Source organism: Aythya ferina, assembly GCF_964211825.1.
Source record: "Aythya ferina genome assembly, chromosome: 9".
Taxonomy (NCBI): Eukaryota; Metazoa; Chordata; class Aves; order Anseriformes; family Anatidae; genus Aythya; species Aythya ferina.
Genome location: NC_140305.1, coordinates 27,287,440 through 27,298,764, shown reverse-complemented (window position 1 = coordinate 27,298,764; position 11,325 = coordinate 27,287,440). Strand labels below are relative to the sequence as shown.

At 38.3% G+C, this 11,325-nt stretch overlaps 1 long non-coding RNA gene across 1 annotated transcript; it reads right to left on the bottom strand.

Moving 5' to 3' along the window:
* Positions 1 to 679: 679 nt before the first annotated feature.
* LOC311441675 lies at positions 680 to 8,419 on the bottom strand. The gene is made up of 3 exons (XR_014696145.1): positions 8,300 to 8,419; positions 2,206 to 2,409; positions 680 to 1,280 (listed from the first exon to the last, which is right to left on the bottom strand). It is a non-coding gene; the product is annotated as an uncharacterized lncRNA (long non-coding RNA).
* Positions 8,420 to 11,325: the final 2,906 nt, after the last annotated feature.

The following is an 11,325-nucleotide window of genomic DNA, read 5'->3' as shown; positions in this document are numbered from 1 at the left end:
TTTCTGTAGTGCTGTATGAGAGGTGAGGGATTTGGACACTGGAATAAAGCCTTCAAAAACACTGGCCTTTCAACAAGGTACTGGTACAAGTGTTGTAATACTTAAATGTATGGAAAAAGTTGATTAGCAGATCAAAGATATTAGGGCAAGAAGGTGTATCTCTCAAAACAGGAAAAGCAAGGAACAATCAGGACTTATGTTGTGCCACCACATAATGCATTCTGTCAATAATGCAGTTCTGTTTTTTTAATGGGAGTGTATTGGGCTGCAAAGTATCTGCTTGGGAAAAGACATCTTAGGGGATAGTGTTCCAATTCATCTTTTGTTTTCATGTAAGTAAAAATAAACACAAAAATCACAGGCACGTTTGAACTTCTTGTATAAATGCCAAAGCTGATCTTTTTTTTTTTTTTCTTTTTTCTTTTTTTGCACGTGTGTGCACGCACACAGCTCTTGTAAAGCTGTCCCTCCCTGGCAACAACGGCTGTAAGCATCATCATTACCACCTCTGCTGTCCTGCGTTCTGGGAAGAAGAGGCAGGAAATTAGAGGAGAGCCGTCTCATGGGGAGAGGTGAGCTATAGGTGACATGCAGTCAATCCCATGGTAACGGTGTATTTATGTCAGTCCTAATGGTCTTACATCTACAAGTATTTTGAACAGAATTACTATACAGCTTTAAGCAGGTAAAAGTGGCTTTTCTTTTAATACCATTCTTGGAAACATCTGAGTCAGTAATTATCCTTCTAGAAGGGAATAATAATAATAGGGAAGGTTATTATTTTCATTCGTATGAAATAAATGCTTTACAGACAGAGAGACAGCCGAAAGTAACTGGAAAATTTAACAGGCAGTTAGAATGAATGGGATGTCAGGATAGCAAAAATAAGGCAGCTTCAGGGACACATTTTCAAACAATCTAAATACACAGAGATTCTGTCCAAATGCACAAGGAAATTCTCCGTTTTTCATGCAATGAAAATGTGTCATCAAGAAAGTGTGCAAAGCACTTGAACTTTTGTCTCTATTTAGATATATCAAAAATGGTCAATTCAACTGTGTTTCCATGATTTCAAAAAGACAGGAAACGAACTCTAAAACCAGAAATTTTCCATGAGAGTAATTATTTGTCATTGTTTTGCAAAGAAAACAGTAAAGAATACCAAGGTCAGAAATGATGCATTGGATGTGATCCTTTATATTGTCCAATTACTGCAAGTATTTCCCATCCAGGATTTTCGGGGTAAAACTTTGCCATATCCTTTCTTCTCTTCTCTGTGCCTATAATGGAAAAAAAAAAAAAAAAAAAAAAAAAAAAAAAAAAAAAAAGAACTTTCAAAGTCTACATTCTTTGCATCAAAAAAGGAAAGGAGGTATAAGGGTATAAGGCCTCCTAAACTCTATTTGTTTTGGTGTGATCCCAAGAAGCACCAATACTATTTAATAATGGCATAACTCCATTCAGAAAAGTACAGCTATAAAGATGTCTCTGGGGTTCTGCAGTACCTAGTTTTGCACAGTTATTGGCTGGTATTGACCACAATTCCTTTAGATGAAACTAAACTGAAAGATGTGCTGAAGATGCTACTGGATGCAGAAACCACAATAACAGTGGAGCTCGGTAAAGTGGTGTACCAAGAAATGCAATGACACACTGTGTATGACCTGTGAAATTCCCAACTACCTTTAGAACTGAAATGGACTTGTATTACCCTACAGGATGCATTAAGATGTTCCTCAGAAGTTTTACAAATTTACCATATGTTCACCACAATTAAGATTCAGTAGTTACAACCTAACTCATTACATAATTACAAGTACCTACTTCTGATACCTGGGAAAAATGTATTTGGTAGGAATAAGGTAACACTGATTTTTTTGTCAGATGTTCAATTTTTGATTCTTTTGTGAACAGCAAGCTTGGAGTGGGGAAGAGAACACTGTTTCTTATTAGCATTACCAGACAATGCACCAAAAAATACAGCAATTCCAAAATCAATATAAACCAATGAGTAATGCAGCCATAGTTCACCTGGCAGGCAGATGAGATTAATATCTCATCCATACTAATTGGATTTCAACTGATAAGTTCAAAAAAGAAATAAAGCAACATCCTTATATCAGAACACAATATAATCAGCTAAGACCATTAAATTGTGTGCGATCAGGTTTTTGTCTTCAGTATGTTGCTCACTCATATACTTACATTTGGAATGGAAACCCTTCCTCTTCTTGAGCATCTTTCTCCTTCTGGTGAGGCCTTAAAAGAAAAAGGCTGGACGTTCACCATCCACTTCTTGCCAGGTGGAAACCCTGGTTCTCCCAACAGCCACAAGTTGCCTTTCTGCAGACAATGTAAGGGTGAGCAGTACTGTTCTTTCTTTTTCTTAAAAAATCAAGCTATAACCTGCTGTAAAGTAGGTAGGTTCATTAGTCAGTAAAACTTCATTCTACTTCATACTTCTTCTACACATATCTAAACTCATTCCTTGCAAATTCATTTGGTTTTGGCTAAAGGACACAATTCAGTAATAGTAAAAAAAAAAATGGTGGTGGCATGAATGGCTTAAGTGAGCTGAGGAGAAAAGAACTGCCCAACCCACACACAAAAGATCTGAGGTCTTGGACACAGCTGGTTCTAAAGCATTTGGCAAGTAACTTAAATCCTATCAACATAGCAAAATATATTCAAGACTATCACAAGAGCTTATCTTTTTCTCTGCTTTGCACTTCACAGATAAAATTGAAGGTCCTTTGAAATATATATATATTTTCAAAGATCCTTTTAAAAGTTCCTTTTTTTTTTTTTTTTTTTAGAATGTCCTTTTTAAAGAAACCTTTAAAAGGTCCTGTATGTGGTCTAGGTATACACCTGCTAAATTTTCTGTTACTCCAATAGTGTTTGCTGTAGAAAAATAAGTGCAAGCTTCTCACCAGCACAACTGCAACATTACTCAATCCAGTCTTTAACCCACTCATTCAGTTAATAAGAATAAACATAAGTCACACTGTGCAGAATTTTTACTCTTTTAATCAAATGTTAGCATCTGAGGACCATCAGGGGAATAAAACATGAATTCAGGTCCTTGAGTTTAATTGAAACAACGTGCTTTGTGTGTTCAACAGCACAGCTAGAAAGAGGCAAGCGAGCAGTGTCCCCCAGCGTTCAGAATGCAAAACCAAGGCACAGAACAGCCGCAGCAGCTCCAGCTGCAGTCCCACACTGCAAGCACACTGTTCTTACTATATTAGAAGGGACAGCGTTAGATTCAAAAGGAACACAAGGCTCAGGATGACAAAGACAGCAAATGGCATGCACTAGTGCCACTCAGAGTGAAGACAACAACCACCATGTTTGTGCACGTGCTGGTACCCAGGCAAACAGTCATGGCCGATGTGGTGTACAGGTGAGTAAAGCCAGAGTCTCTGTAAAGAACCCCTTATAAACAGAAATTGTGATCAAAAGTAAACTGATTGCAGACTTAGTTCACTGAATCATAAGCATTACACACATTTTCCCATCTCTGACAAGTCACGCCTTTCTGTTGAATTCACAATAAACCACACAGCTTTACAAGATGCATATAAATTTTCTCTTATTCATGACAAGGATGTAGCAAATAAAAAGGATATATGTGGTCTTCCCCTAGAATGTAACTCATTTAGAAAGCCTCACAGCTGACTAAAGCTGAAAACGTACTGCTATACACTAGCACAACATGAATGAATTTTCACTACTCATTCTTATATCTGCCTGAACACCTGTATTTTGTTGAGATCTCTAATGCGATTGTTCAGGCAGAATTAGAGAAGAATTTAGTGGAGTGGTGGGTGTTCTGGTACAATAAAGGGAAACAAATCAAAGTTTTATGTTGTCTCTTTTGAGGTCATTTACGAATTCTACCTTTCATTCTTCTCTCATGCATCTTTTTTGTTACTATTTGTAATTGGTTCTGAGATGCATAGTCCATAGCTTTTGCCTCATTTTCACTTGTATAAAATTCCAGAAACCTAAGACAGCAAAGTTCACTTCACATTCTGAAAAGAAAGCCTGGTAACCTTTCTAAGCAAAGGTTAACATGAAGCGATTAGAGAAATAATCTTCATTGCATAGATACCTCTGCCAAAAAATGGAGATCAGGTGAGCATTAGTGAGATACAAGCATATTTCACTTCTGCTTTGTTCAGTCGTGATAACTCAGGTTTAGTTTTTTTCTGCCAACACTGAGCAGTTTTGCCTTTTTTATATCTTTTCAAACATAGGATAATGTCCCTAAAAGCCGAGTGAGAACATCAAAACAACTTTTGCAGTCAAAGTTCAGCCACTGGAATCAAGGAAACCAATCTCTGTAGAGAGCTTCTCAGAACACACACTAATGGCAGAAAATAGCTTTCAGTCTTGCTATCTCGCAATACTAATGTATGAAGCAATCAATTAGAACCCTGCATCCCATCAAGAGATATAATGCTCCTAAAAGATTTCAGAGAAGTGGAGCCAAGACACCTGAAGCCAAAGAAAGGTCTCCTCTCAGGAAACAGTTTGAGATAGTCTTGAAACAGTTATAACAGAAGTTGAAAGAGGCAACAAGATTTTTCAAAATATAGAAATTCTTACCCTTTAAATTAAACAGATTTACTTAAGAAATACAAAAGTGTCAAAAATTAAGGATGGAAGGAAGCATTTGGCAATTGGTCTTAGGTAATAGTAAAGATTTTGCTTTAGAAAGGTTGATGTTGAAATATTCTGGATTTGCTACTCTGCTATCACTTGCCTAAAAGTTTTGGCATTATACAGGTATCTCTTCTGCTGGACAGGGAGAAGGGATACAGGAGAACGGCTGATCTGCATCACCACTGCTCCTGTGCATTCTCAGTGGTGGGGGAAGATGGACATGGGCCATTCTTTCAATTTGTTTTGATTTCTTTCCTAGTTTGGTAGCTGGTGAGCATCAGGTTAATGCAATGCTTGTGCTTTTCTTTACTCAGTATCAGGACTACTGACACGGAATACGTGCTAATTTTGCAACTTGCTTTTCTGTTTTCTAGTTTTCTCTCTTAATTACCTGTACATTTATACTGCCAATATAACCTTTCCTCTCTAAAAGTCTCTCAGTTCTGACTTACTGCTTTCAGCAGAAAGCCTGGCAGCAGAAGTATCTTAGATAATTGCATGTACATAGAAAATAAATAGATATGACTCACAAAAGAAACAGATCTTGCTCAAACAGCCCATGGTGTAAGCACCAGGTTTTGCTTTTTTGTCTCAGACAATGGAGTTCACATTAATTTTCATGATTAAATAGTAAAATTTCATGGAACTGATCTGGCTGAGTAAGGCAGGAGTGAGAGTTAGGAGCATTTCTTCACTAGAGACAACTCGTTCTTAAATGAAATCCTCCAGTCACAACTGGAATGTGAAACCAGTAGCTACCTTGGAAAACAAACACTATTAATAATCACATTAGCAAAATGTTCCTAATTGGAACATACTAATTTTCCAAGTGCAGATTTCCAATTGCCCATAGTCATCTGACGTTCTGCATGCAGTCTCATCTCTTCAGTTAAAAAAGCCTTCTCACATGACACAGCCTGTGCAAGTGGAACAACTGCCTGTGAAGTCATGTGAATGATACAAAACCTAGATCTACAGTCAATAAAGAAGCTTTACTTCAAAGGGCTGTAGGGTAGAAATTATTTTAAAAACTTACAAGTGACAATTAAACTAAGAATGCTGCTCAAATCAGCTGTTTGGCCTAAACACTTTGATATTTCCACAGAGCAGATAAAGGGATATGGATATTAGTCGCGTTCATGTTGCACTGCATAAGATGTGCATGGGAAAATACCCCTCACCTCCCAGCAGCAGTGTGAAAAACAGCATGTGATGGATTAGTAAAAGTTGTCTGAAGAAATGGTGATAGCGATGTCAGGACAGCCATATGCATGTGCTCTCCCAACTCAGCTTGGTAACTAATTTAATAAGTAATATATTCATTATATTGAGTGACATAGCAACTAGGTATTTTCTCCTTATTAAGGAATCATATTACTGTAATGAATCACATATACTCACTTTCAGGCAAAACAACGCTCACTGTTAAATTTCATCCTGTTAAATTCAACAGAATCACTTAAATGATTCCTCTGAAGTTAGTACTAGTTATCAGTATGTCTACTGTCAAGTGCTTTGAGTGATTTGACCACACGCTTCCTGACTTACACTTTGCTTTACTTAATGAAATAAAAATGAAAATTTGACATAGTATGAGGTAAAATGCCACCTTCCCCAGTCTCCACTGGGAAGTGTATGTATTTCCTGTGTGTGTTTTCCAGAGCAGGTATTTTTCTCTTCCATATCTGTTTTCCAAGACCAGACCTTCCTGTTTGTTAGACATTGGAACAGGCTGCCCAGGGAAGTGGTGGAGTCACCATCCCTGGAAGTCTTTAAAAGACGTTTAGATGTAGAGCTTAGGGATATGGTTTAGTGGGGACTGTTAGTGTTACGTCAGAGGTTGGACTCGATGATCCTGAGGTCTCTTCCAACCTAGAAATTCTGTGATTCTGTGAAAAGCATTGAAGATTTTTGTCCCAATGCTAATACAATTAAAATTCCATTTTAAATTATTTTTTAAATCCCATAAGCACTGCAGTATTGTACTAATCAACAATAAAGAGCTCTTGGGTCCCAGTTCAGCAAGGCACTTAAGCAAACTCATTTAAGCAACCTACAGAACTTACCATATCTCTGAATGAACTATATGTACGCCTGTGGACTCAATGTCACTACTTGCAAGCTTTATCGTTATTGCATTGCATTTTCATTAGGAGGATGGAAATTATGAAAGTTTCTCATCACTAGAGGGAGCTACTTTCACATATTAATACACTGAGCTAAATGTGAACACCGAAATAATAATAATAATAATTAAAAAAAAAAAAAAACTAGATGCTCTTTGCATAAATTGCCCGGTCTATACTGCCTGGTTCATATGGTCCACCAGAGCTGGGGTTAACTTGCAGGTCCAAGAATAGAGTTTATGTTCTCTGGCTTTGAAAGGAGGCTTTAGGAAGGGAAATGTTTGTTTTGTTTAGTTTGTTTTTCTGCTTTTTGTTTGTTTGTTTGTTTGTATTTGGTATCAGACATCTTTTCTATTTAGACTAGTTTAGCAGTGAGCAATGTACAATAGTTGTCTGTCCTTACGTGTTACACAGAAATTCATCTTAGACTTGCTGCACCCAGATTCCACATGGAAAAACATAACAACAACAACAGAAATTGGCCAATTATTCATAGCTAATGACATAAAACTACATCTTACTAATTATTATTATTTTCTGTAGTTCATACTTCTGGGTCAGATTTTTCCCTTCCCTCTCCTACACAAAAACTGTGCTTAAATTCAAATCCCCCTCTATACCCATTATAGCAAGAAGTCCAAGGAGCCTGGGGTGAATCACTCTTTTCTACACAGGCAATAACAAAATGTATTAGTAGTCTCCATCACAGCACACAGCACAATAAGCAAAACAAATTCACAAGTTAATTTCGGCAAGACTGTCAGCTGCTTCTTTATTAAAGATGTTTTAAAAGGGTGTAGTTTCTTTGCCCAACAAGATGCTTTTGGGACTTCCAAACATGTAATTAAGATGTTTCACAAAAAAAAACAACAACAACAACAACAACAACAAAAAACTATTATACGCGTTTCTCAACCTGTAGCCTAAGGCCTGGCTCCAGCTGTTCTGATGTGGGCTGTCCCTGAGGTCAGTTTGTCATCACCTCACGGGTTTTACTCTGCACTGTGTGCACACAGTATCTTCACTGATATGCTGATGGCATTCAGATAATCACCAAATTTTACCCCCCAACTCCTGTACTTGAAATAAAAAACAAAAAACCAAACCAAACCAAAAAAAAAAAAAAAACAAAACAAAACAAAAAAAAACAAACGCTTATCCAATGTTGGCGTGGGGTGTGTAACTGACCTAATTCTTCAGAGCCTCATTACACAAAGTTGGGTTGCAGCAGAAAATCACTCAACGTGGGCTGGGAAGATTAAAGACCACACATAAGGCTTCATTAGATGCTGAGGAATCCTAACAGCAGCCATTTTTTCATCTCACTATAACAAGGATGAGTAAGTAACCTGAAGATGCACTGCCTATACCCTCTCTTCCAGTGACTTTATCAGTCTAAATGTGACACTCAACTTGCCTTCCACATCCACAGATAAGCAGATCATTTATTCAGGTTCCAGCTCACCCAAGGAATCAAGAAGAAAGAGAGAATTACTTCCTACCTCTTAGAGGTGACATTTTGATACCCGTATTGTGACACATTTACTTAGATTGCAGGTATCTTGCATCATGAATCCTGTTTTCTTTCACCTTATTTACAAAACAGACCAGCAGACTGGCCCTGCCCATGGTTGCAGGATGTGGTGTTAAATTGCTGGGGAACCTACGAACCCAGGCTTTATTGGTAACACCTGGCTTCAGAAGCACAGCGAGACTCTGAGTGGTGCTTGGCCCCTCTCTGCTTAGACCAGTGAACCACTTTCTGTCCCCCTAATTCTGCCAATGGTTCATAAACTGCAGGGATCTCTGGAGTTAAAACACATTTGCTCAGTTCTGCTGCTGCTACTGAGTTAGCTTGAGTGGGTTTGCAGGGCTGTGAGAGAGAATTTGGCCGAAGGCGTGTTTTCTTTTGTTTCTGTGTGGCATTCATACTGCTCACCCCATAGCAAGAGCAAAACAAAACCAATCTGTGAAGTCAATTCTTAAAAAATCATATCTGCCAAATCAGAGATGCCTGTGTTATGCAAGTTCTGAAGGCAGCTGGGGGAGTCCAGCAACACAAAACACTGTTTGTTTTGAATGCACTCCCCTTTGGTTCAGGGGAACGCAAAGATCTCCCCGAAGGCTCTGACAGGGGAAAGCAGCTTCTTGTTGCCTTTGGGGCTCAGCAGGAGATCAGAGATGCCCAGGAACCGTGTGATTCAAACCAGGTCTCAGTCACCTCTGGGACACCTCAGGCATTTCGGTTCCTAAATCAAAGTACAGGTGACAGAATTTCTAGATGGACTGCCTCCTCTTGGGAATCCAGAAGAGACTGTGTTTTGGGGCAAAATCAAGTTTACACACAGACTGAACTAAGGCTGAAGAGTACAAGAAATTAGTCTGAAATCAACATTTTCTGTGTATTATTTTTTTCTGTGCATTTTCATTCTTCTGAATGAGCAGATGGGAAAAGTAATTTTCTGGACCTTTTATCAGAAACACACTGTCTGATGGAGTCTCTTCTCCCTTTTGGCATGATATCTACTACTCACTAGTATTTTTTCCCCATTCTTTTTTTTTTTTTTTTTTTTTTTTTTGGAACCTCTCGTGAGAATGGGAAGTGTGGGGAATGACAGCTTTTACACCCAGCTTCTGGATTTGCATACCTCCTGGCCTGAAGGCTGTCAGGCCTCACTCTCCGGCTGCCTTTACGGTCTTCTGAGCCCCCAAGAGGAAAAAACACAACACTCCGAACATCCCTGCTCCCACTTCCCCTTAGTCATGGCACAATAAGGAAACCACTCCGTGGGGTGGAGTCAATACATGGGTTGTACAAATTGCTTGGACCCAGGATGGACCTGGGGTCACAATTCCTGCTCTTTTGACCTTCATTTTTTTCATGTTGGTGAGCTTTGGAGGCAGCAGGTAATAAGTGCTAAGCATAAAACCATAACAGCAAAGAAATGTTGCCTAAAAGCAGAAGGTTTTTGATTTGGCTGTCCTCAAGCTTTTGTTCAGTGACCAAGTCTTTTCTGAGATGTTAAATCTATCGACTTGATGGCTATCAAAATGTTTTTTTAACAGCTGTCTGCCTCAAGTAACCTCCTTTTCCTCACCAAAAGAGGACACGCTGTCACATTAGCATTCTTCCTAGCTGAAACACCAGTTGCAAACTGCAGAATTTAAAAGACGTGGCTGCAATGTGAACATTAAGGGCAGATGCAATATTTAGCTTCTCAACAATGCCTTGATCAGAGTAGTGCTTTTCCCACCTATTCTGTGATTACACAGGTGACCACTGATGATCCTGCTCATCTCTTTATGTTCATTACTGAGCATCGCTTGCAGTTAATGCTGGACATCACACTGATGTCCACCGAACAGACCGGTGTCCTTGTGCCTGAGGAGAATTCAGTGACTCCCAACACAGATAAGTAGAATTACACACTTTTTCATACGAGAAGAAACCTCGATATTCGTATATTTATCATTCATATGCAGGTGAAGACTGACAAACACAACTAGGCCTTATATTCCAAAATAATCCATGCTTTCTTATGCTGTCAGACAGAATTCAGCACAGCAGCAACAAAGAGACAATGAGCTGAGGAGGAAGAAGCACTCTTCTTTGTAAAATATCCCCTGACCTCTGGAAAGATGGAGTACTTGCCACTTCAATTTGGTCAGCATTTTTCTTGTGTAATCTCAACTTTATGAGCTTACACAGGCTTTCTTAATGATTCAGTATGTTTATTATTTTTAACAAGGAATCTTAGGGTCTCTCATCTACTTTTAGGCCACTGTGTTACTTCTTTTTTTATACTTTGTTATGGAAAACAAGTAACTGTTTCTAATAAAACCTTGGAAATTTCTGCATGTGCTTTAACCTAGACATAAAAAAGTACTTAAACACTGGCAAGGATTTGAAGAGATCAAAAAAGACAATAAAAGACTTAAAGATTCTGCATCTTTGCAGAATTGGTCTCAAATGAATCTCTAAGCCACAATACTAAATTAAGTCTAACTTATATGCCAAATACATGGAATGCTGTAACCAAATCGAGGTTAATATCTATGAAAAAATATTCTGTGATTCTTTTTTTTTTTTTTTTTTTTTAAACAGCTTGCTCTATCAGAAATAAATAAAATCCTCACCCACCGAATTCTAACTTAATTCTTCCTCCTTCATCTGCAGTAATCAATGAACACTCAAAGTTAGCTAAATTCTTTGTAGACCATCAGTGGTCCATAAATACTTCCATCAGGTCTGTGGATTTGTTCTTGTAAAGTAGTTGTCAGGGTTTCCTGTTAAAAAAAGCAATATCTAAGAGTGTCCAATTGGTTTTTTTGATATCTTTAGCTCTCCCAAATTGGCAGCTCCAAGTCCTGCTCTCCTGTGTGTTTCTCACCTGCAAATTTAATCATATTTAAATTTGCTGTTGCAGGGAGGGTGACATTGCACAAAAGAGTATCACTGTGTACAGATGGGAGCAGCTGGAGCTGAAAACTCAGTGTTAATAAGCATAAATCCTGGAAAAAGAAATAA